This window comes from Dasypus novemcinctus, chromosome 10 (assembly GCF_030445035.2).
Source record: "Dasypus novemcinctus isolate mDasNov1 chromosome 10, mDasNov1.1.hap2, whole genome shotgun sequence".
Taxonomy (NCBI): domain Eukaryota; kingdom Metazoa; phylum Chordata; class Mammalia; order Cingulata; family Dasypodidae; genus Dasypus; species Dasypus novemcinctus.
Window position 1 is genome coordinate 47,717,411 of NC_080682.1, and position 27,996 is coordinate 47,745,406.

General features: G+C 37.3%; 1 protein-coding gene across 7 annotated transcripts in view; it reads right to left on the bottom strand.

Moving 5' to 3' along the window:
- Positions 1–27,996, bottom strand: part of TTC17 (tetratricopeptide repeat domain 17) — a 176,289-nt gene that overhangs the window by 17,224 nt on the left and 131,069 nt on the right. The gene's annotated exons all lie outside the window — the stretch shown is intronic.

The window sequence follows — 27,996 nt, forward strand, 5'->3', positions numbered from 1 at the left end:
AAATACTTATGTATCTATCCCTCTAAAATATCTTTATGCTTTATACAAGCAAATATGAAAAGACATTTTTTTAAAGTGAGGAACCCATTATTTATATGAGGTAACACTCAGGTGCTTTTTTTTTTTTTTCCCACTAAACAATATACCTTGGGGATCTTTCTATGTCAGTGAATGGAAAGCATCTCATGCTTTTGTTTTTAACAGCTGCATAATATTCTATTGTATGGCTGTACTATTACTTATTTAACTAGATCTTTATTTGTTAAGTTTATTTGTAGCATATATAGCATAAAAATAGATTTTAAATGCAAAATTCTAAGAAATGAAGAAGGTCATTATATATTAATAAAAGGGCAATTCATCAAGAAGAAATAACTATAGTAAATATTTATGCACCTAACCTGGGTGCCCCAGTATACATGAGGCACACACTGGCAAAACTGAAGTGAGAAATAGACTTCAATACAATAACTGTTGAAGAATTCAATACATCACTCTCAGCACTGGATAGAATATCTGGACAGAGGATAAATAAGGAAACAGAGAGCTTGAATAATATGATAAATGAACAAATGTAACAGACATTTATAGAGTAATACACCCCACGATGGGTATATCTTCTTTATTTTGTATTAATTTTATTTTTTTAATTGTAATTTATAAGAGACACATAGATCACAAAAAATGTTACATTAAAAAATATAAGAGGTTTCCATATACCGCCCCCCCCCCCACATCAGTAAACTATTTCATCATTGTGGCACATTCATTGCATTTGGTGAATACATTTTGGAATACTGCTGTACGCATGGATAACAGTTTACACATATTCTTTTAAAGTGCTCATGGATCCTTCTCCAGGACAGACCACAGGTTGGGTCACAAGACAGGCCTCAATAAACATAAAAAAACTGAAATAATACAAAACGGGGGTACATGGGGACCTCATATTTTTTGAATGTAATATTTTTTAAAAATGAATTAAAAAAATAAATTAATTTAAAAAAAAGAAATAATACAAAACACTTTCTCTTATCATAATGGAATGAAGCTGGAAATCAATAATGAATGGAAAAAGGGAAAATTCACAAACATGGCGATTAAACAAGACACTCTTAAATAATCAGGGGTCAAAGAAGAAATTGCAAGAGAAATCAGTAAATATATCAAGATGAATAAAAATGAGAACACAACATATCAAAACCTATGCAATACAGTAAAGACAATGCTGAGAGGGAAATTTATAGCCTTCAATACTTACATTAAAAAAGGAGAAAGGGCTAAAATTGAAGACCCTAGAGGAACTAGACAAAGAACAGGAAACTAATCCCAAACCCAGATGAAGGAAAGAATTAATAAAGATCAGAGTAGAAATAAATGAAATTGAGAACAACAACAAAATAACACAGAGAATCAACAAAACCAAAAGTTGGTTCTCTGACATCAACAAAATAGACAAGCCCTTAACTAGACTGACAAAGACAAAAAGAGAGAAGATGCAAATAAATACAATCAGAAATGAGAGGGGAGATACTACCACTGACCCCACAGAAATAAGAGATCATAAGAGGATACTATGAACAACTACATGCCTATAAACTAGACAACATAGACAAAATGGACAAATTCCTAGAAACACACAAACAACTGACATTGACCCTAGAAGAAACAGAATATCTCAACAAACCAATCATGAGGAAAGAGATTGAAACATTCATCAAAAACCTCCCCAAAATGAAAAGTCCAGGACCAGATAGCTTCACAGGTAAATTTTACTAATCATTCATAGATGATAACCAATCTTACTCAAGCTCTTTCAAAAATATTGAACAGGAAGGAATGCTACCAAACTCATTCTATGAGGCCAACATCACACTAGTAAAGACGATGTTTCCAGAATGCAGTAAGAGAATTTCCCAAAGTTACAATGCAATCCAAGTGAAATTATTAATATTAAAGCCAGAGAAAGCTACTGTGAAAAAAGAAAATTACAAGCCAATTTCTTTAATGAATACAGATACAAAAAATCCTTAAGTAAATACCTGCAAACTGAATCTAAAAACACATGAAAAGAATTATACACTACAATCAAGTGGGTTTTATCCCAGGTACGCAAAGGTGGTTCAATACAAGAAAATCAATTAGTGTAATAAACCACATTAATACAATGAAGAAGAAAAATCATGATTATCTCAATTGATGAAGAAAAGGTGTTTGACAAAATCTAGCATCCTTTCTTCATAAAAGCACTCCAAAAGATAGGAATAGAAGGAAGCTTTCTCAACATGGTTAAATGCATGTATGAAAAACTCATATATGAGTTTTGTTCTCAATGGTGAAAGACTGAAACCTTTCCCACTGAGATCAGGAACAAACCAAGGATGCCCACTGTCACCACTGTTATTCATTATTGTACTGTAAGGTCTAGATAGAGCAATTAGGCAAGAAAAAGAAATAAAGGGTACCCAAATAGGAAAGGAAGAGGTAAAACTTGCTATTTACTGATGATATGATCCTATACCTAGAAAATCCTGAAAAGTTCACAAAAAAGTTACTAGAACAGATGAGTTTAGCAAAGTGGTGGATATAAGAGTATATGCAAAAATTTGTAGTGTTTCTATACATTACTGATGAGCAATCTGAGTAGGAAGTTAGAAAAAAATTCCATTTATAATAGCAACTAAAACAATAAAATATTTAGGAATAAACTTAACCAAGGACATAAAGGACCTGTATTCAGAAAATTATAAAACATTGCTAAGAGAAACCAAAGAAGACCTAAATAAATGGAGGGACATCCCATGTTCATGGACTGGAAAACTAGTGTTAAGATGTCAATTCTACCCAAACTGACTTTCAGATTCAATACAATCTCAGTAAAAATTCCAAAAGTCTTTTTTGCAGAAATGGAGAAAAGTCAATTATCAAAATTTTTTGAAAGATAAGTGGCCCCAAATAGCTAAAAATGTCTTTAAAAAGAACAAAGTTGGAAGACTCTCATTTCCTGACTTAAAAGCACATTACTTAGCCACAGTGGTAAAAATAGCACAGTAGTAGCATAAAGATAGACATACTGACCAATGGAACCAAATGGAGAACTCAGAAATAGACCATCACATTTACGGTCAAGTGATTTTTGACAAGGCTTTCAAGCACACTCAGGCGGGGCAGAATAGTCTATTCAACAAATGGTGCTGGGAGAACTAAATAAATATCAACATCACTAGCTATTAGGGAAATGCAGATCAAAATTACAATGAGAAAAAACAACAAACAAAAAGTACAACCAAAAAAAACTATGAGATACCATTTTACACTATATAGAATGGCCATTATTTAAAAAAATGAGAAAACTACAAGTGCTGGAGACGATGTAGAGAAATAGGAACACTCCTTCACTTTGGTGGGAATGTAGAATGGTGCAGCGTCTGTGGAATACAGTTTGGCATTACTTCAAGAATCTGAATATAGAACTGCCATATGATCCAGCAATCCATTACTAGGAATATATTCAGAAGAACTGAAAGCAAGGACATGAACTGACATTTGCACACTAATGTTCACAGCAGCATTATTCACAATTGATAAATTATGGAACCAGCCCAAGTGTCCATCAACCAAAGAATGGATAAATAAAATGTGGTATATACTTACAATGGGATACTATTCAGTTGTATGAAGAAATGGAATTGGGATGCATATGAAAACATGGATGAATTCTGAGAATATTATGTTGAGTGAAATAAGCCACAAACAAAAGGACAGATATTATATGGTGTATCAAGATGAACTAAATATGATGAGTAAATTCTAGATCATAGGTTACTAGGAGACAGAAAGTGGGTTGAGAATGGGAGCTGGTGCTTATAATGTATGTGGGATTTTAAATAAGGTTTACTGTAGGGAGTGGATGTAGCTCAAGTGGTTGAGCACCTGCTTCCCATGTACCAGGTCCTGGTTTTGATTCCTGGTACCTCTTAAAAAACAAACAGGGAAGCAGATGCGGCTCAAGCAGTTGGGCTCCCGTCTACCATATGGAAGGTCCATGGTTCGATTCCTGGGGCCTCCTGGTGAAGGCAAGCTGGCCCACATGGTGAGCCAGCCTGAGCAGAGAGCTGGCCCATGCAAAGTGCTGGCCCACGCAGCTGTGGTGGCCCACGTGGCAAGCTGGCCTGAGCAGATAGCTGGTGCAGCAAGATGATGCAACAAAGAGGAAAGACAATAAGAGACACAGCAGACCAGGGAGCTGAGGCGGTGCAAGAGACTGAGCACCTCTCTCCACTCCAGAAGATCCCAGGATTGGATCCCGGTGCTGCCTAAAGAGAAGACAAGCAGACACAGAAACACACACACCAAATGGACACAAAGAGCAGAAAACCGGGTGTGGGGGGGTGTAGAAATAAAAAAATTAGTTAAAAAAAAAAAAAAAACACAGACAAATGAAAAACCCAAATCTCATTGGGGAGCATGTGTAGCTCAATGGTTAAGTACCTGCTTCCCATGCATGAGGTCCTGGGTTCATTCCCCAATACCCCCTTAAAAAAAAGGTTTATTGTAAAAGCATGGAAATGAATAGAGTTGATGAGTTGATAGTAACACAGTATAATGAGTATAGTGCTGATTTATAAATATGATTGTGGCTGAAAAGGGTAGTCTTTGGACATAAATGTCAATTGAAAGGAAATCTGAGAATAAGCTATGGAATATATAACAGTGATTTCGGTAGTGGATGAAGATTGTGGTTAACAGTATAAATACAAGAAAGTTCTTCTTTTATAAAGTGCCAAGAATATGGTGATACGTGGAAAACTACAACTAATGTAACTTATGGATGATAGTTAACAGTAATATTGTAATATTTTTGGAACAATGGCAAAGAAGATTATTATATCAATTCTAAAGGATAACAATAGAGAGGTATTGGGGGGAGTATAGGGTTTTTCCTTTTGGAGTAATGAAAACATTCCAAAATTGACTGAGGTGATGACAGCACAACTCTGATGAGAATGATAGCCACTGAGTGTACAATTTGAATGAACTGTAGAAAGCATGGGACTGTATAACACAGGGAATCCAGTGGTGGAAGATGGACTGTGGTTAACAGAATAAGAGAACTTTTCTCTCATGAACTGTAACAAATACATAACACCAAGACATGGTGTTAATAATTGTGTAGGTTGGGGGAAAAAGACCAAATGTAAGATATGGACTACTGTTAGTAGTAATATTTTGATGATGCTCTTTCATAGTTTATAACAAATGTTTCACAACAATGCAAGGTGGAAGTGGTGGGGTGATGTATAGGAGTGCTGTATGATGATAAGCATGATTGTTTAGTAAGTTCGCAACTTTTACTACACACTTATTATTTATGTATGTTTATGTATGAATGATATACTTCAATGAAATTTTATTTTTGAGATGCCACCTCACACTCATTTGAATGTCTATACAAAACAAACACACATAAAACAGATAATAACAAGAGTTGACAAGGATAGGGAGAAAGTGGAACCCTCAAACATTGCTGGTGGGAATGTAAAGTAGTGCAGCTACTGGGGAAAATAGTAAATATGAATGTCCTAGTTTCCTTATAGACTCACCACAGAGTGTTTTAAACTTTTGGAGCTTTGATAGGCAAAAAATTTGGTTCTAACCTACCATTCCCTTATTATAAGTGCAGCTGACCATCCTTTCATATGTTTTACAGTCTTTTGTATTTCTTTTCTAGAAGATATCTTTTCTTATATTTTGTTCATTTTTCTACCAGGTCTTTATCTTATTTATCTGAAAAATCTCTTTATATATTAGGTAGATTAGACCTTACTCCAGTTTGAAGACAGCCTTTGGACTTAGGGTACTTTGTGTGATGCAGAAGGTTTGGATTTGTATATAGTCCAGGTTATTAATTTATCTTTGATGGCTTCTGGATTTCACTCATAGTTAGAAAGGCCTTCCCCAATACAAAGTTATTATGGAATTTTATCATGCCTTTTCCCATAAGTTTTAGTTTCATTTTTTTCATTAAAGGCTTTGATACATTTGAAATTTAGCCTGGTAAAGATATGGCTCCAACTTTAATTTTTTTTCTAGATGGTTACTCAGTTCTCCCAATAATGTTTAGTGCATACTTCATCTCTTCTCCCATTGAGAGACTACCCTTATAATATACAAAATTCCAATACATAATTTAGGCCTAATTCTGGACTTTCCTTTCTATTTCATTTGTAACTTTTGATTAATGGGTCTCTGACTGTCAGCAATTACAGATGAGGAAACAAACTTCCCTGCTTCCTATTTTTTCCTTTCTTCTAATCTCAGTTTTTTGTTAATTTTAACAGTCCCACACTTTCAAGGTGTGTGATACTTATACTCTTATCTGTCACTCTATTCTCCACCTTTGTGTTAGTACTGGTTCTACAGCTAAATATATTTAATGATCACTGATATCTGCCATGTCTTCCATTATCTCCTGGTTGGTTGAAATTCATCTAATATTTTCCTCAAAAAGGTTCCTGTGAATAGTATTCTTTAAGATTGTACGTCTTCAAAACTGCATCTGCAACCTTCACACCACCACTCATTCTTTCCTTGAATAATCTGTTGGTATTGAGCCAGTTTCTTGGCATAGAATGCTGCTAAACAGAAACCAGAAGTTAGTTTGATTTGTTCCTTCTTAAGATTTGTTCCTTCTTAATGACTTAATATTTTTGACTGACTTTCCAAAAGAAATTCTTTATGTTTTTATAAAATTATCTTTCTTTAATGCCCATGTCTGACACATAAAAGACTGTATTTATATAAAACATACATTTATATGGAAAAGCCTAAAATAAGGATAACCCCCGAAACTATCACTTAACAAAGAATGAACTTGTATCTACCTGTATTCTTACACTATCCCATCCTCTTGCCTTTTCTCCAGAGGCAAACGCTATCTTAAATTTTATATTTAGCTTTCCATAGCTCTTTCTAAACCTAGTTTTATCACTTACACATATACATTATTTGCTTAAACAATATAATACTTAGTTTTCCTTCTTTCTGCACTTTGTAAAAATGGTATAAAACTATATAGAGTCTGTATTAGTGAGCCGAAGGGGTGCTGATGGAAAATATCAGAAATCTGTTGGCTTTTATAAAGGGTATTTATTTGGGGTGGAAGCTTAGTTACCAGGTTCTAAAGCTAAGTTACTTCCCTCACCAAAGTCTGTTGCCACGTGTTGGAGCAAGATGGCTGCCGGCAATCAGCTTTTCTCTTCTCCATGGTCCCAGCTTCTTCCAACATCAGTTATAGGCTGGGGTAAGTCGGTCTCTCACCCAGGGCTTGTTTCTCTCCGGGCTCAGCTGCTCTGCTCTCACCTGTGTGTTTACTTCCTGGGCTCCAGGTCCAAACTCCAACTCTCTTCTCTGCTGCGTAGTTTTCTTTGTGAGTCTCTGCCCACCAAGGGGGCGGGAACTCAATGTCCTACTGATGTGGCCCAGTCCAAGCCCTAATCATAATCTAATCAAGTCCAAAGGAACAGACGAGTTTATAAACATAATCCAATATTATTTTTGGAATTCATAAACAATGCCAAACTGCCACACAGTCTTTTGAGACTCCCAGTTTTCACTCAACAGTTTTTCTAAGATTCATCCATGTAGCTGTATATAGCTTTAGTTTATCCCATTTCATTGCTGCATAATTAGATGTCCATTAAGTGAAAATATCATAATATATTTATTGATTCTGAAGATGGGTATTTCTGTTGCTTCCTGTTTTTTCTCCTGGTGCACATGTGCAATTTCTCTACTCAGAAGTGGAACTATGGGGTCAAAGGATATGCAATTATACAACATAACAAGAAAATACGTAATTGTTTCCCAAAGGTACGTGCTAATTTACAATCCCAGAAGCAGAGTTAAGGAGGATCCATATTCTCTCAAATCAGTGGTATTGTCAGTAAGATGCAAATGGGATCTTCCTGTCTTTTTATTTGACATTTTCTGATTAGTGAGGTTGAAAATGTTTGTGGGGTGGCGGACTTGGCCCAGTGGTTAGGGTGTCCATCTACCACATGGGAGGTCTGTGGTTCAAACCCTGGGCCTCCCTGACCTGTTTGGAGCTGGCCCATGCACAGTGCTGATGCGTGCAAGGAGTGCCCTGCCACGCAGGGGTGTCCCCCGTGTAGGGGAGCCCCACGCACAAGGAGTGTGCCCCAAAAGGAGAGCCGCCCAGTGCGAAAGAAAGTGCAGCCTGCCCGGGAATGGTGCTGCACACACAGAGAACTGACACAACAAGATGATGCAACAAAAAGAAACACAGATTCCTCTGCTGCTGACAACAACAGAAGCAGACAAAGAAGACACAGCAAATAGACACAGAGAACAGACAACTGGGGTGGGGGGGAGAAGGGAAGAGAAATAAATAAATAAATCTTAAAAAAAAAAAAGAAAATGTTTGTGTTTATTGGTCACACAAATTTCTCTTTTTGTGAAATATTTATCAACATCTTTTATGCAATTTTCTATTTTTTCATATCAATTATTTTATATTTTCTGTATCGTAATCCTTTAAAGGTTATGAGTATTATATAAATTTTCTCTCACCCTGGTTTATCTTTTCTTTCTCTTTATGATATCTTTAATAGAAAACATTTTAAACTTCAATGTGGGGAAGTGGATGTGGATCAAGTGATTGGATTTCCATCTACCATACAGGAGGTCCAGGATTCAATTCCTGGGATCTCCTGGTGAAAGCAAGCTGGCCTGAGCAGTGAGCTGGCCCACGTGGAGAGCTGGCCCATGTGGGGTGCTGGTGCAGCAAGATGATGCAACAAAAAGAGACACAGAGGACAGAAAATAAGAGACACAGCTTATCAAGGAGCTGAGGTGATGCAAGAGATTGAATGCCTCTCTCCCACTCTGGAAGGTCCCAGGATTGGTTCCTGGTGCTGCCTAAAGAGAAGAGAAGCAGACATAGAAGAACACACAGCAAATCGACACAGAAAGCAGACAGCAAGCACAAAAAACAAGGGGGGAGGGGATAAATAAATACATAAATCTTAAAAAAAAAAAACCCTTTGATGTGGTTGGATTTACTAACATTTTATTTTATAATTAGTGCTTTTTGTGTTTTAAGAAAGCTTTTCTTACCTCAAGGTCAGAAATATCATCTCCCATAATTTACTTTAATTTTTAAAGACTGTTTTTGATATTTGAGTCCTTAATCCATGTGGAATTATTTTTTGTGTAAGATGTGGGATAAAGATTGAAATTAACTAAGTAACTGTCACAGCAGTTTCCTATAGAGTCCCTCCTCTCTGCATTGATCTTCAATGATAATGTCTTACTTTGCCACATGGCTGCCTGATGCAAAGAAATGGCTTGGTTTTATAATGGGGACGTTATTTAGGGTAAAAGCTTACAGTTCTGAGGCTGTGAAATGTTCAAATCAAAGCACCTTCAGAGATGCCTTCTTACCAAAGTCAGCTATGGGGAATCCTGGCATCCTGCCACATGGTGATCAGGTAAGATCTTTGGGTCTCTCTCTACTTTCTACTTGAACCCAGCTATGGCCAATCAGTCATCTCTCCTTGGACCTCAGCTCCTTGGGGTTTCTCTCCTTGAGCTCAGCTGTAGGTGAACCTATAGTCCTTTCTCTCATGTGGCCAGATCAACTACTGCAGCTTCCTTTATCTCTGGATCTATTTCTCTGTGTCTCCATTTACATCAGACCCAAAGAGAGGGTGGAGACCCAAGCTGGTTCATGCCTCACTGATACAGTCCAATCAAAAGCCTTAAATCGATCTTATCAAGTAGTCAAATCAAAGGCCCCTTAATTGAATTTAATGCAATCAAAGGGTCCTAGACCCACGGGAATTAATTAGTTTAAGAGCATAATCTTTTTCTGAGATTCACACAATTCAAACTGTCACAGATATCTTCTTCATATTTCACCATTATACGCACTTCAGAGTCTGTTTCTAGGGCTTCTATTCAGTTCCTCTAGTCATTTTCCTGCCCCTGTGAAATGGTTGCCTCATTTGTTTGCTCCTTGTTTTTATTTATTTGTGCTCATCTGCTTGTTTTTCCTCATTGTCTGCTTCTTGTCTGTTTTTTCTTTAGGAGGCACCAGAAAATGAACCCAGGACCTCCCATGTGGGAGGCAGGTGCTCAACTGCTTAAGCCACATTTCTCCCTGCTTGTTTTGTTCCTTCTTATTGTCTGCTCATTGTTTTTTTTTTTGTCTGCTTGTTGTTTTTTCTCATGGTTTTTGCTTGATGTCTGCTTATTGTTTATCTTCTTTAGGAGGCACTGGGAACTGAACCTGGGACCTCCCATGTTGGAAATGGGTGTACAACTGCCTGAGTCACACTTGCTTGCCCCTTCCCCCAGTCATTTTTGTTTATCTGCGAGCTAAGAGTATGTCTTTTTTTTTTTTAAGTTTAGAGTTTTACCCATGTTGCCTTTATTAATGAAAGGTTAACATTCTTATATGTTGTCATTCTTAAGACTGATTTAAAGCAAAACCTTAATGCTTTACCCCCTCACATTACTTCTGAAAAATGAAATGTTCTCCCAAAATTGACATTTTATTTACAAATGAGCATAATGTCTTAATATAAAGTTTTTTCCATAAATGTAAGGCAATTTTCACCTATTTTTCTTTTCAAGAGTATCTTATCTATTCCTTACTCCTTGACCTTTCACATAAATTTTAAGATCTCTGTTCAAGGGCCATGAAAATTCCTTTTGGTATTTTGATTATAATTGCATTGATTGTGTAAATCAAATTGGGGAAAACTGACATGTTTATGATGTATCTCCTTATCCATGAACATTATATATATTTACTTATGTCTTTAAAAATCCCTTTCAAAAATGTCATCACTTTCTTCACACAGGTCTTGCTAATTCTTCATTAGATTTATTATTGGGAGTTTATGTTTCTGTAACAATGTAAATATATTTGAAAAAAATTTTTAATATTTTTTGTTGCTGTATGGAAATGAAACTTATTTTTATTTATTAACTTTACCAGCAGCAACCTTGATAAAATATTATCATTTATAAGAATGCTTCTGTTTGCAGTGCTGATGTGTGCAAGGAGTGCCATGCCATGCAGGGGTGACCCTGTGCAGCGCGAAACAAAGTGCAGTCTGCCCAAGAATGGAGCTGCACACATGGAGAGCTGACACAATATGACGCAACAAAAAGAAACACAGATTCCCAGTGCCGCTGATAAGGATAGAAGTGGTCAAAGAACATGCAGCGAATGGACACAGAGAGCAGACAACTGGGGGGAGGGTGAAGGTGAGGGAAAAAAAAGTGAAAAAAAAAAAAAAGAATGCATCTGTTGAATCTTTTGGATTTGCTCAGGAGATAATCACATAATTTCTGTATAATGTATTTTGCTTCTTTCTTTCTATCCTTGATGCTATTTTTTTCTTCTTCTTGATTTACTGTCTGTGCTAGGACTTTTAGCACAAGGTTGAAGAGAAGTGGCAATGGTAGGCACTTCTTTTTCCTCAATTCAAAGAAATATCACTAATATTTCCCCCATTTGGAATGATTTTTGATAGACATTTTTTTTCTTTTTATCAGATTAAGGACATTCCTAACTATTCTTAATTCAAATTAGTTTTTAACATCACGACTAGGCATTGAATTTTATCAAATGGAGTCTACTGAAATAATTTCACAATTTTTCTCCTTTAATCTGGTAAATGAAACTAGGTTTTTCTAAAGTTAGACCATTTTCATGTTTGTGGGATAAATTTAACTTGGTCAAGGTACAACAAAAATATGCTGATAGATTTAGAGAATATTTTGGTAATGGTTTTTGTACCTGTGTTCATGAGGAAGATTAATCTATAATTTTTCCTTCTTCTAAACTTTATCTAATTTACCTTTTGTAGGTTCTACACTAGTCTCAAGGAATTAACTGGGAAGTTGTCCCTTTTTCTATTATCTGGAAGAGTCTGTTTATATGGGGATAATGTTTTTCTTAAAAGTTTGGTAGAATTCACCTATAAAATCAATCAACAGGCCTTGTATTGAAAATGTCTTTTTTTCCCCCTTCCTTCCTTTCTCCCTCCCTCCTTCCTTTCCTACTATTTTAACTTATTTAATAGTTAAAAAAAAACTCTTCAGGCTTTTACTTCTTCAATTAGTTTGGGTAAACTATATTTTCCTAGAAATTTTCATCTATTTTCAAATTTATTGGCCTAAACTTGTTTACTGTATCCTTTTCTTATCTCTTAAATATATGCCTGTAGTTTTGTTCCCTTTTTACTCCTGATACTATTTGTGCTTTATTTATTTATTTTTATTAATTTTTCCAGAAATAAATTTTGGATTGTTAATATTATCTATTCCTCCTTTGTTTTCCAATTCATTGATTTCTGCACCTGTGACAGTTTTATGAACCCCCCAAAGAACTAATCCATTCCTGTGGGTATGAGATCCTTTCAACTGGACTACATCATTGAGGTGGGACTCAGACCCTCTTCCTGGGTCTAAGAGAGAGAGGAACACACAGAAGAAAAGAAAGCTGTCATATTTAATCCTAAAATGTGAAAGAAAGGATTCTAGGGTTGTCCACAGTTGAGCTCAAGGAAGAGAAGCTCAAAAGAGGCTCAAAGCGCTGAGACCCAGGGAGAGATGAGCCACATGCTCGATAGATCACAACTGAACTAGGGAAGAAAGTAGAGCAGCTAAGATTGAAGTAGGAGGCCTGTTAAAAGACAAGCCCTATGCCTGGTTGCCCTTAGCTGAGCTCTGGGAGACAGTAGATTCTGGAGGGGAAGGCAGAGTTCTCGGCAGAGATTGGTGGCCATATTGCTTCACTATGTGGCAGCTGACTTTGGTGAGAAAGCACCTCTGGTTATACCTTGAAATGTCCTTAGAACTGTAAGCTTTTACCCCAAATAAATCCCCATTATTAAAGCCAACCCATTTCTGGTACTTTGCATCAGCAGCCTTTGGCAAACAAAAACAGCACCTAATAACAAAACTTAAAAATATATGAAGCAAAAACTGACAGACCTAAAATAATAAACAAATTCAGTTATAGTTGGATATTTCAACAAGCCTCTCAATAAATGATATAACAATGAGACAAAAAATTTCATGAGGACATAGAAGATTTGAACAACACTATTGTATTCGTCAAAGGGGGGCTGATGCAAAATATCAGAAATTGGTTGGTTTTTAAAAAAGGTATTTATTTCGGGTAGGAGCTTACAGATATCAGGCCATAAAGCATGTTACTTCCCTTACCAAAGTCTATTTTCATGTGTTGGAGCAAGATGTCTGCTGATGTCTGCAAGGGTTCAGGCTTCCTGGGTTCCTTCCTTCCAGGGTCTTGCTTCTCTCTGGTCTCAGGGTTACTCTCTTCCTGGGGCTGGCTTCTCTTTCCTCTGTGAGCTTATTCCTGGGGCTCCAGCTTAAGGCTTCAGCATCAAACTCCAACATCAAAACTCCAACGTCAAAAACCCTCTACTCTGTTCTTTGCCATGCCTTTTATCCCACCCTACAAGGGGTGGGACTCAACGCCCTAATCATAACTCAGTCATGACTAGGTACAGATCAGATTACAAACAGAATCCAATACCTATTTTTGGAATTCATAACCATATAAAACTGCTACAACTATCAACCAATTTGACCTAATTGACATCTCTAGAACACTCTACCTAACAAAAGCAGAAGACCTTCTTTTCTAGTGTACATGAAACATTTACCAAATATTCTAGTCTACAAAACAAGTCTGTATAAGTTTCAAAGGGTTCAAATCATACAACATATATTCATTTACCACTGTGGAATTAAATTAGAAGTCAATAAAAGATACATGGGAAATACTCAAATGGTTGGAAACTAAACATACTTCTAACTAATGCATAGGTAAAAGAAGAAATCAAAAGGAAATTTAGAAAGTATTTCTAAACTACATTAAAATGAAAATATGACAAATAAAATTTGTGGCTTGCAGCCAAAGCAGAATTTAGAGGGAATATTACAGCACTAAACACCTACATTAGAAATCTCTACTCAGACTAGTCAGAAAAAAATAGAAGACATAAAGTACTAATATCAGGATTAAGAGAAGGTATATCACTGTAGATCCTACAGATATTAAAATGATGGGAACGGAATATTATGAAAAAATTTGTCAATAAATCTGATAACTTAGATGAAATGGACAAATTCCTTGAAAGACACAACTACCAAAGCTCAAACAAGAAGAGAGAATTTGACTAGCCCTTTTTATCTATTAAAGAAATTGAATTTGCAGTTAAAAACCATTCCACAAAGAAAACTCCTGGCCCAGATAACTTCACTGGTGAATTCAACCAAACATTTAAGGAAGAAATAGTAACAATTTTCCATAAACTCTTCCAGAAAAACGTAGTGGAGGGAACATTTCCCAACCATTATACAAGGTCATTATTATCCTGATATCAAGACTAGATAAGACAGTATAAGAAAAGAAAGCCACAGACCAAATATTCCTTATGAGTACTCAGACACAGATTAACTGTCCTGTCAGTGATGGAGAAAAGTGTTTAATGTTGGTAGATATGTCAATTTCTTCCTAGAGCTATCACTTTTGGCTTTATATATTTTGAGGCTATTTATTTGGGGTATGCATAAGTGTTGTATCTTTCTGGTGAATTGAACCTTTTATCATAGTGTAGTCAGCCCCTTGTTCCCTAGACAAAAAAAAAATTTTTTCCCTAGGTAATTAATATAACTATACCTACTTCCTTTTGATTAGTATGTGCCTTATGTCTATTTTTCTCATTTTTTTCACCTTTTCTATTATGCTTTGGTATGACTTTTATAAAACATGTAGCTCCTTATTAAAATCCAATTTGACATTTGTTTTTAAACTTATCTTATTTCTTGGTTTGTACTTTTCCTGATTCAGGTATGTTTCTTTTTCCCTCCTTTCCTTCTTTTTTGCCTTTTTTTGGATTGTTTTTTTTCCTTCCCCTTTTATTATTTTTTCTCTTAGGCTTGGGACTTGAGCATTCTTTTTAATTTTTACTGTTGTAAGTTTATGCTAACTATTTAACTTAGCAAAGTCTTAAGGTAAACAATATTTGAACTCACTCCTGAACAATAAGGGCATTTGATAGCATTGTTTCTAGTCTTTTCTGCAATGAAAGCTAGGAAATATATACCTATTTTAAAATGACAAAAATGACAAAACACATCAGGAAATCTTGTATTTCCAATTCAGGACTATAGGATGTTTATATAACATCATTATTCTCTTACCTTCTTTCATCTGTGCCCCACAACACAATTACTAATTTAATTTATTCTAGAATACATACACCTACAGTTTCAGAAGAACAGTATCCATAGCATTAATAACAATATTTTACTGAAAAGAGTATAAAGTTTTATTTTGGTCTTAGTAGTGACACACAGTCAAGCTACAGCTTTAGTCACATGGCATAGTTCCTCTTTTTTTTTTTTTTTGCCGGAGATTGAACTCAGGACCTTGTCTGTGGAAAGCTGGCACTCAACCACTGAACCACATTGGCTCCCTTGAGTTGTTTTTTTTGCTTGTTGTTTGTTTTTGTTTTTTCTAGGAGGCATTGGGAACTGAACCTGTGCCCTCCCATGGGGAAGTGGGCACTCAACTGCTTGAGCCACATCCACTCGCAGCATAAATCCTCTTGAAGTTTTTATACTACCAACTGAACACACGATTAGGCTCATTTAATTTTACTTTTAATTAGGAAATGCTTTATGAAAAAATTTTAATTATGTAAAGTTTATTTGACTGCAAAGTCAAATTGGAAAAGCAATGTACAGTCAAGGAAATCTAGCTTCAATCCTAGTCCTCTCCACTTGTTTCCTTCACCCCTCTGTGGGAAATCATTTAAAAATATTTTTAAGATAATAGTCTCCCATTTTTTATTATCTTTCTATCTCTCTATATCCCCTCTCCCATTTTGTCTATATAAATTGTAACAAAAATACCAATTTTCCTCCACTTAAAAAATTTTCCACTTCTGGAGATTATTCCATAGACGTTTATAGAGATGGTCCTCATTCTGTAGATCCTCCATTGTTAGGATGTTTATACACAATAAACAGACACAGGGGACTTTTAATTCAATTTGTCTCTTATTTGCTGGCCATTGGGGTTTTCAGTCTTTTCCTACTACAAAAAAGGTTACAACAGCAGCCTCATTCATTGATATTTTTAATTAATTTTTGTCACTGCATTTTTGGGAAAGATTCCCAAAGTTGACTAAAAGGGAAAATAAATGTATAGTTTGCTGGATTTAGTCAATTTCCTCCATAGAGGTTATACCATTTTGCATCTCAACCATCAATGTATGACAGTGTCCCACCAAGAGAATTCATCAAACTCCTGGAATTTTTCTAATTTTATGGGTGAGAAATATCTCAGTGTAGCTTTGATTTATTCTTTTGCTTGCTTTTTGAGGTAGAAGCATAGGTAATTGATTTTCAGTCTTTTTTTAAAAAAATGCATTTAGGGCTATAAATTTCTCTCAAGCATTGCTTTAGCTGCTCTTCATGTCATATGAAAATAATATAATATTTTCAAGCAGTTGAGCACCTGCTTCCCACACGTGAGGTCCTAGGTTTGGTTCCCGGTGCCTCCTAAAAACAAAACAAAAAACAAGCCAACAAACAAAAAAACCAACTCAGGGGAGCTGACGTGGCTCAGTGGTTTAACTCTGGCTTCCTACACATGAGGTCCCGGGTTCAATCACCAGTCCTGGTACCTCAAAAAAAAAAGTAAAAAAGTGTTGGTTCCAATATGAAACGTGAGACTTCTAAGCCAAAGTGTTTCTTACACCCACACATATGGTCTCATTCTCTTTCTCCTAAGTTATTAACTTTGGGGGTGAATGGGGGAGGAGAACAGTCCCTGGAACTTCTGTCAGACAGCTATATGAAGTCTGCTGAGAAATACACATGAAAAGTTGCATTGCTGGTGTCTGTGTTCTGAGTGACAGCAAGACCCAAGTGGGCTACTAATTTGTGTAAGTGTGAAATATCTATGTAGCTGGACCTGAAACCACTGAGAGTGGGTAATGCAGAGTGGTGGTAGTAGTGGGATGAATTTTCATTATCCCTGATTCAATATAGCAAGCCCAATATGACATGAAAGGAATGGAAAGGGAGATGCTGATGAAGTTAATGCCTCAGTAGTGGCATTAACTACAGACTTTCCCACAGTCTGATAATAAAAGCTTTGCATCATGTGATATGGGATGCATGTGGGAATGGATAAAAGCTGGAGTGAGACAAGACTAAGCTGAGAAAAAAATATCCACTGCCCCTCACTGTCCATGCAATGGACCAATCCAGATATCCATCTTCACTGATGTCTGGTTGGGGTGGGAAGGAAACAAGTACATAAGCTCAAGACTCCCATGACTGGGACTGTGATCAGACAAAGCAGGTAGAGCAGTGGGAATGGCTCTGACTCAATTTAAATTCCAATGAACACAAAATAGTGCCTGTGAACCCCCATCTGGAGAAGTGGAGGAAATTAGTGGGAAAGTTATTCTGCACCAGCCCACAAAGTCGAACTGAACCAGGTGGCAGCCTAGTACCCAAACTGATTGCAGTGGCAGTAGCAGCAGCTTGGTGCAAATCTGGGGTTGCTGGGGCAGGCCTTTGCAGGGGCTCCTGATCACAATATGTGGGGACTGACCTCAGCTACATCCTAAGCAGTGCTGAGAGTTCTGATTTATCCCTAAAACGGAGGCCAACCATTGTCCTTGGCTAACATCTCTGATGATTAATTGCAATGTATACTAAAAAATTCCCTAAAGGAACAACTAAAGATGTGAAATAAAGAATAATGACTGAGTATTTGAAAAGTCAAAGCCAAGAGCATAAGGAGTATCCTTGTTTTATGAATGGCAAATGGGAACGGGGCACTTTTGCTTTGTTATCATTGCCATTCACTAAGGCAGTGGTTTTCAAAGTGTGGTCCCTAGGCCAGCAGCATCAGTATCATCTGGGAACTTGTTAGAAATGCAAATTCTCAGGCTCCATTCAGACCTACTGAATCAGGAAGACAAAAGTGGGGTACATAACCTATATTTGAATAAGCCCTTCAGGTGATTCTTGTGTACCCCAAAATTCAAGAACCACTGTACTGAGGTTATCACCTTGAAGTCATGGAAGTGGCTGGTGAGGCTACAATAGAAATTTATGTTTAATTCTATTTCCCTGAGAACCTGATAAAGTGGGAATGTTAGTTATTACCAGGAAACATAACTTATGGTACAAATGATCCTGACTATTAAACTTGTACCTAGACTGGGAAGTATGGGAATAAACTAAATATCTGGTGGCAAGCCCTAGCTTTGAGCTTCCCTGAGTGCCATGGCTTTTGTAGCTAGCCATGTCCCTTTCTAGGACTCTATGCTCATTGGACTATGGCAAAAGATACTGGTGCCTTGATAGAGAATTGTGGGAATATTGCAGAGTAGGAAGCTCCAGGATTTAGTCTCTCTGTCAGAACAATTATTAAACAGACAAGAATTGTCTGAAACAACTATTTTGAAACTCTGGAGTCTGGCAGAAACACTGTATAGCATTCAGGGAAGAGTGGGAGAAAGAAGCTGATAAATTATGGTAAAGACTAGTAAACTGCTTTCTCTGCACAGTGGTTACTGGCATCCATCCTCCACTCTTGTAGCAGGCTGCTGTCGGCGCCAGTCCCTGGTTAGCTTACTGGTGACAGAAAGAGACATGAAAATCCACTTTCTCAAGATCAGGGATGGGTATGGCTGATTGCTGATCACAGCTTCTGATTAGCAATTTCATATCTCTGGGGGCCAAGCTCTGAGGGCAGCCATTGTTCCAACCTGCCCTGGACAAAGGTGGCTGAGAAGACTTAAAGACATCACATTTCCTCAAGGACTGAATTTACTGGGAAGGTCAAGAAAGCATACCTCCAGGAAGCCATGGAAGAAGCTGCCAGTATCCTTCTGGATGCCCTCCCCAGGACAGTCTGGAACCTGTCAAGACCCCCTTCATGGGTTCTCGGCCTTGTTCCAGCTGGGAAAGACTGTCTTGGGAAACTCCTCTCCAATGTGCCCTTCCCTCCCAGTATTTGACCTCCTGGTGAAAGCGGATTGAAACTACAACAAAAGCAGTATGAAAAACGATTGAGGCAGACAGCCTGGGGCAAAGATTACCTGCTTTAAACAAAGGGAAGAGGCAGAAGGTCTGTCTCTTGGGAAACAGCGGGGGTATTCAAACTCCTGTAAACAGAGGAACTTCAAAGCAACTGAATAGTACAAGCCCAGGAGAGACAGAAAGCACCCTGCACTGTGCCTTCACCTTGGGCAGACCTCCCTGATAGGACACATGATGCTTAAGAAAATTATATCACTAGCTGGTTACAAAATCAAGAAACAGGTATGTGATGGTTATCCTAATGTGCCAACTTGGCCAGGTAATGGTGCCCAGTTGTCTGATCAAGCAAGCACTGGGTTAACTTTAATATAAGAGTATTTCATGGACTTTAATCATTAGTGAGTTGATTGTATATATGGCTGATTACATCTATAACCAACTGAGGAGGATGCCTTCAGCAACGAGTGACATCTCATCCAATCAGCTGAAGGCCTTAAAAGAAGTGATTTCAGCATTTAGAGAGAATTCCCATCACTACTTCAGACAACCAGTGTCTCTTGAGCTAATTGAGAACCTTCCTTGGAGTACTTCATTTGTAGCCTGCCCTATGGAATTTGGACTTGTGCATCCCCACGGTCACGTGAGACAATTTTACAAAAATCTCATACTATTTACAGATATTTCCTGTTCATTTTATTTCCCTAGAGAACTAATACAAGACATCTCAGGGAATAAATCCCAGAGTTAACATTTTAAAATATTAAAATTTACAGAGTTCAATAAGAGTACAAGCCAAACTAAAACAAACAAAAACCAAAACAAAACAGAAAACAAAACAGGAAATAATGGTCTAGCAAAAGGAAGAGGATAAAAATCCAGAAAACACCAATGAAGAAGACCAGATTGTGGACATACCAAGACTTCAAAAACATGATCTTAAAAATGTTCAAGGAGGTGAAGGAAAATACAGAAAAAGAACTAAAGGATATCAGGAAAACAAATGAGTGAACAATATGAGAATCTTAGTAAAGAGATAACAATTTAAAAAAAGAACCAAATACAACTCCTGGAGTTCAAGACCATTATAACTGAACTGAGGGTTTCAAAAGAAGATTGGAACTGGCAGAAGAAAGAACAGGCAAACTCATAGATGAAACAACTGAAATGAGTCAGACTGAGGACTAGAAAGAAAGAAGAATTGTAAAAAGTGGAAATAGCCTAAGACATTGTTGGGACACCATCAACCATACCAACACATGCATTATGGGAGTCCCAAAAGGAGAAAAAAAGAAAGGGGCAGAAGGACTACTCAAGGAAAAAATGCCAGAGAACTTCTCAAACTTAACAAAATATGTGACTACTATATCTAAGAAGCAGCCCCCTCAAAACAAAAACAAAAACAAAACACCCCACCACCAAACAGCATAAATGTGAAGAAAAATAATCCCCATCTTATTTTGGTCAAACTCAAATTCAAAGGACAAGGAGAAAGTTCTGAAAGCTGCAAGTGAAAAACAATGTATTAGGTACAAGGGAATACCAATTAAACTGACTGTCAATTTCTCATCAGAAATTATGGAGGCAAGCAGGCAGTGGGTTGAAAGATTTAGAGTGCTGAAAGAAAACAACTATCAACCAAGAATTTGATATCTGGTGAGACTTTCATTCAAAAGTGAGGGAGAAATTAAGACATTCCAAGATAAACAAAAGTGGAGGGAGTTCATCACCACTAGACTGCAATGCTAAAGGGTGTTCTTCAAACTGAAAGGAAAGGGTACTATATATACTGAAATAAAGTCATCTGTTAAAGTAACCATGGGGTTATTACAGATGTTAGTACTACTGTATTTTATTTTTTGATATAAAACTTCACTTCTTCCTATAGGTGCTAAATGCAAATGCATAAAAAGTAATGATAAATCTTTGGTTTTAGACATACCATGTACAAGGATATAATTGGGAAAAAGAATAAAAAATGGTGGAGGAATGGAGGGGAACAGGGTAAGTGTATGTGTATGCTATTGAAATCAAGTTGGTAGCAAATTAAATATGATTGCTATATACATACAATGTTAAACTTTAGCCCTATTGTAACTACAAGGAAAATATATTAAAATATATCCAGATAGAAAATAAATTAAAAAAAAAGAAAAAGGAAAAACAAAATACAACTAAAATATATCCAGACAGAAATGCAAAGGCACTCAATATGGCACAACATACAAAAATCAAGCAAATATAAAAGTATGCATTAATGGAAGAATTGAGGACAAAAAAGGTATAAGAAGAAAGTCCTGCATTATCAGTAGTAACTTTAAATGTAAATGGATTAAACTCTACAGTCAAAAGGCAGAGATTGACAGAATGGATAAAAAATGACCACCCCCACCCAACTATATGCTGTTTGCAAGAGACTTACCTTAAATTCAAAGTCACAAGAAGGCTGAAAGTGAAGGGATGGAAAAAAAATACCACCATGCAAAGTAGTAACCAAAACAGAATTGGGATAACTGTAATAACATCAGAGAGAATAGACTTAAAGCCAAAAACAGTAATGGGGGACAAGGACCATCATTATATAATAATAAATGGGTCATTTTAACAAGAAGATGTAAGAATTATAAATACATATGCACCTAATAGCAGAGCCCCCCCACCTCAAATATAAAGCAAATAAATACCAACAGATCTGAAGAGAGAAACTGATGGTTCTATATTAATAGTAGAAAAGTTGATATACCACTTTCAATAATGAATAGAACATCTGGAAGGAAGATCAATAAGGAATTACAAGACTTGAATGATACTCTAAACCAACTAGACCTCACAGACATATACAGACCATTTCACCCAACCAAAAAGAACATGCATTCTTCTTGAGGGCACTTGGATCATTCTCCTGGAGAGACCATATCTTAGAAGGTCACAAAACAAGTCTCAATAAATAAAAAAAATTAAAATCATACAATGTATCTTGACTCTGAAAACAAAAGAGAGAAGCTAGAAATCAGTAACTGAAGGAGAAATGTAAACTTCACAAATATGTGGAAATTATTCATTCATGAACAACCAAAGGGTTAAAGAGGAAATCACAGGGGAAATTAGGAAATACCTTGAGGTGACTAAAAATGAAAATACAACATACCAGAACTTATGGGATGCAATGAAGGCAGTGCTGAGAGGGACATTTATAGCTCTAAATGCTTACATTAAAAAAGAAGAATGACTTCAAGTCAGAGACTTTACCTATTTGCAGATGACATGGTTCTATAAACAAAAAATCCTGAAAATTTTACAACAAAACTCCTAAAACTAATAAATGAATTCAGAAAAGTAGAGGGGTACAAGATCAACACCCCAAAATCTGTATTTCTATACACAGCAGTGAATAATTGGAAGGAGAAATAAAGAAAAAAATAAAAGAAATTCCATTTACAGTAGCAATTTTTTTGGTCTGTGTCAAATCTCTCTCTTATAAGAATACATATGATTGCAGTTAAGACACACCCAGGTAGTCTGTGATAATCTCCCCATATCAGCATCCACACTATAATCAACTCTGCAAAGTCTATTTTTTTGGCATGTACAGAAACACTCACAAGCTCCAGAATTATGACATGGTTATCTTTTCAGGGACTATTATTCAGCCTACCATAGATCTCTTTATCATTATGAAATAACACCCTTTTTAACTCTAGTAATATTTCTTGCTTTAAAGTTTACTTTTTCTGATAAAAAACTTTGTTAGTGTTTGCATGGTATATTATTTTTCATCTTTCTACATCCTAACATATTTTTTTCCTTCCCCTCCCCATCCCCTGCCCTGCTGTTTTTGCTGTCTGTGTCCATTCACTGTGTGATCTTCTGTATCTATTTCTCTTTTTGTCTTCTCTTCTCATCTTTCTCCTCTAGGATTTACTGGGATTCGATCCTGGGGACCTTTGATGTGAAGAGAGATTCCCTGTTAACTGCGCCACCTCTGTTCCTGGTCTCTGCTGTGCTTCACCTTGACTCTCCCCTTCATCTCTCTTTTGTTGTATCATTATCTTGCCGCGTGACTCACTTGTGTGGGTACTGGCTCACTGTGTAGGCACTTGGCTCGCCACGTGGGCACTTGGCTCACTGTGCAGGCACTTATGCGGGCACTTGGCTCACCATGAAGACACATGCATGGGGACTCAGCTCACTGCATGAGCACTCAGCTTGCCCCACAGGCACTGGTTCACCGTGCAGGCAAATTTTCTCTTCTTTTTCACCAGGAGGCCCCAGGGACTGAACCTGGGTCCTACCATATGTTAGGTGGAGGCCTTATTACTTGAGCCACATCTGCTTCCACATCCTAATATTTAAAGCATGCCTCTTTTCTGTAAGCAGCATACAGTTGGGTTTAAAAGAAATCCATACTCCCATCTGAAAAAATCTGAATAGACCAACTCCAAGACACATACTCATCAGGATGTCAAATGCCAAAGACAAAGAGAGAATTCTGAGAACAGCAAGAGAAAAGCAATGCATAACATATAACGGGCGGCTGACTTGGCCCAGTGGTTAGGGCATTCGTCTACCACATGGGAGGTCCGTGGTTCAAACCCTGGGCCTCCTTGACCTGTGTGGAGCTGGCCCACGCGCAGTGCTGATGCGCGCAAGGAGTGCCATGCCACACAGGGGTGTCCCCTGTGTAGGGGAGCCCCACGCACAAGGAGTGTGCCCTGTAAGGAGAGCTGCCCAGCGCGAAAGAAAGTGCAGCCTGCCCAGGAATGGTGCTGCACACACGGAGTACTGACACACAAGATGACACAACAAAAAGAAACACAGATTCCCATGCCGCTGACAACAACAGAAGCGGACAAAGAAGACGCAGCAAATAGACACAGAGAACAGACAACCGGGGTGGGGGGGAAGGGGAGAGAAATAAAAGAATAAATAAATCTTAAAAAAAAAACCAAACCAATACATGTAAGGGATATCCAATAAGATTAAGTGGTGATTTCTCAACAGAAACCGTGGAGGCAAGAAGACAGTGGTCTGATAATATTTAACCTACTACAAGAGAAAAACTTCCAGCCAAGAATCTTCTATCCAGCAAGACTGTCTTTCAAAAATGAGGGCGAAATTAGAATATTCACAGATAAAAGAGACTAAGAGAATTGCTAAGCAAGAAACGAGATTTTCAGGAAATACTAAAGGGTGTGCTAGAGCCTAAAAAGAAAAGACAGGACAGAGGGGCCTGGAAGAGAGTCTAGAAATGAAGATTATACCAATGAAGTAACTTAAAGTATTAAAAGAGTAGTGAAAATAAAATATGACAGATAAAACTCATATAGTCAGGAATAAACTTAACCAATGACGTAAGGCACTTGTATTCAGAAAACTGCAACTTGATGTTAAAACAAATTTAAAAAGCCCTAAATAACTGGAAGGACATTCCATGTTCATGGAATGGAAGACTAAATATCATTAAGATGTCAATTCTACTCAAATTGATATACAGATTTAATGCAATCTTGATAAAAATTCCACCAGCATTAAAGAAAAAATTGAAAACATGATTATTAAATTTATTTGGAAGGGTAAGGAGTCCTGAATAGCCAGAAACATCAAGGAAAAGTGAACCCTCATCTCCAGTCTTTAAATCATAATATCTACCTATAGTGGTAAAAACAGCATGGTACTGGCCTAAAGACAGACACATAGACCAATGGAACCAAATTTATGGTTCAGAAACAGACCCTCACACGTATGGTCAAGTGATTTTTGACTAGCCTGTCAAGTGATTTTTGACTAGCCTGTCAAACTCACACAGCTCGGGCAGAATAGTCCATTCAACAAATGGTGCTGAAAGTATTGGATATCCAAAGCTGAAAGAAGGAAAGATGACCCCTATCTAACACCGTATCCAAAAACTAACTCAAAATGGATCAAAAAACTAAAAATGAAAGCAAGAACCATATAACTTCTAGAAGAAATTATTGGAAAATATCTTCAACACCTGGTGGTAGGTGCTGGATTCTTAAAGGAGATAAGAGAAGGACTGAGTGGACTACTGATGTTTAATGTATGTAAAAGTTTTAATTAGCTTTATTGTGAAAGTGTGGAAATGCAGAGAGTGGATGGTAACACACAGTAATAGCTAGTTTATAAATGGGGATGTGACTGAAAATGGTAGTCTAGTTATATAAATGCCAATTGACAGAATGCTAGAGAATAATCTAGGAACTGGATAATCTAGTTTATAACTGGGGATGTGACTGAAAATGGTAGTCTAGTTATGTAAATGCCAATTGACAGAATGTAGAGAATAATCTAGGAACTGGATAGCACTGTGAACCAAGAGGTGGATGAGAATTGTGGTGGATGATACAGATGGAAGAGTGTCCTTTGTTAGCTAGAGCAAATGTATATCACTATGCAGGGTGTTGGGATTTGGAGAAGCATAGGAAAAATACAGCTTGTGTGACCTATGGACTGTAGTTAGCAGTAACACTGTAATATTCTTGCATCTATGCGAAAAACGTACTGTGTTGATACTGAGGTAGTATGGAAAATGTGAGCCAAATGTACACTATGGACACGGTGACAATCAGATGATATTATTTTATCTGTAGCAAATGACACACCACATTGTGGTGTGTTGATGGTGGGGTGTTGTTTGGGAATTCTGCACATGTGCATGATTGTTTTATAAGTTTACAACTTCTGTCATAAAAAATATATTTAAAAAATAATAATAGGGTGGGTTGGGGGAAAAACACACCAAATGAAAGATAAGGACTATGATTAGTAGTAAGATTTTTACTTTATCTTTCATAGTTTGTAACAAACATCTCATGACAATGCAAGGTATTGGTGGGGGGTTGACGTATGGGACCCCTGTATGATGTTATGCATGTTTGCTTTGTAAGTTCATTTTTATATACACTTAATTATTTATGTATGTTCATATATAAATGATATAAAGATAATAATAATAATAGGGAAAAAACCACAATCCACATTCAATATTTAAATATTTAGTTTCTTTCCACCTAACTACTGATATATTTGTGTTTATATTTACTATTTTAATATTTGTTTATTGTTTTTATGTGTATTTTCCTTTCTTGACTCCTTTAGGGTTAATTAAATATTTTAAATTATCCATTTTCATTCTCAGTTTTATATATATATAAAAGATTTATTTTATTTATTCCCCACCTCCTTGTTGTTTGTACTTGCTGTCTGCTCTGTGTGTCCATTTGTTGTGTGCTCTGTGTCTGCTCATCTTCTTTTTAGGAGGCACTGGAAATCAAACCTGGGACCTCCCATGTGGGAGAGAGGCGCTCAATCGCGTGAGTCACCTCAGCTTTTGTTGTCTCCCATTGTCTTTCCTCTCTTTTGTCTCCTTTGTTATACCATCTTGTTATGTCAGTTCACTGTGCCTGCCTGTCATGCCAGCTTGCTGTCTTGCGTATCTTCTCCAGAAGGCACAGGAAACCAAACCCAGGACCTCTCATGTGGTAGGTGGGAGCTCAATTGCTTAAGCCACATCTACTTCCCTCAGTTATAGTTTAAAACAATGTTTAGTAGTTAGTCTGGAGCTTAAAACATACATTATTATTTTCTTTTTTTAGATTTATTTCTCTCCCCTTCCCCTCCCCCCGCCAGTTGTCTGTTCTCTGTGTCCACTTGCTGCGTGTTCTTATCCGCTTCTGTTGTTGTCAGCGGCATGGGAACCTGTGTCTCTTTGTTGTTGCGTCATCTTGCTGCGTCAGCTTTCCACGTATGCGGCGCCATTCCTGTGCGGCTCTCCTTACGGGTTGCAATCCTTGCGTGTGGGGCTCCCCTACATGGGGGGCACCCCTGCGTGGCAGGGCACTCCTTGCACGCATCAGCACTGCGCATGGGCCAGCTCCACACAGGTCAAGGAGGCCCAGGGTTTGAACCGTGGGCCTCCCATGTGGTAGAAGGACTCCCTATCCATTGGGCCAAGTCCGCTTCCCACAGTCTTACTTATTAAAGTCTAATACCAGGAGAGGATGTGGCTCAAGTGGTTGAGCGCCCACCTCCCACATGGGAGGTCCCTCGTTTAGTTTCCGGTGTCCCCTAAAAACAAAAACAACAAGCAAAACAAACGAAAAACCAATTCAGGGAAGCCAGTGTGGCTCAGCGGTTGAGCACCATCTTCCCACATATGAGATCCTAGGTTCAATCCCTAGCCCCTGGTACCTCAAAAAAAAAAAAAGGTCCAGTACAAATAGTTACTTTTACTACTTGGCTAATACTAATTAAACCTTAGGATCTTAAATGTCATTTACTTTCCTCTCATCATTTATGTTATTGTTATCATGAATTTTAGTTATGTGTATAATTCAAACTCAAAACCCTACAATTATTATTTTGTGAAGTTAATGTCCATTTATATTTTCCTTCCCAGTGTTGTACATTTCCAGTGTTGCCCATGTTTGTATGTGGAAAACACTTTCCTGAAGAACTCCCTTTAATATTCATTTCAGTAAAGAACTACTTGGTGCTGTACTTTTTTCAGTTTTGGTTTATTTGAAGGCACCTTTATTTCACCTTGATTTTTGAAAGATATTTTTGCTGGTATAGAATTTTAGGTTTGTGGTCTTCTAGCACTTTAAAGACATCACTGCATTGGGTTCTGGCCTCCATCATTTCTGTTGAGGTAAGTCGTCAGGATCACGGTGGCTCCTCTGAAGGTAAATGAGGTGGATTAGAGCTGGACCACACATTCTTTTCCCTGTCCTTGATTTTGAGCTTGACGGTGAGTTGCTCTGACAGCTAGAATGGGTGGATGGTGGTGCTGCTTCAGTTCTGTGCCTAGGCCCTAAGAGGCCTGGATGCTTCTGCTTTCAC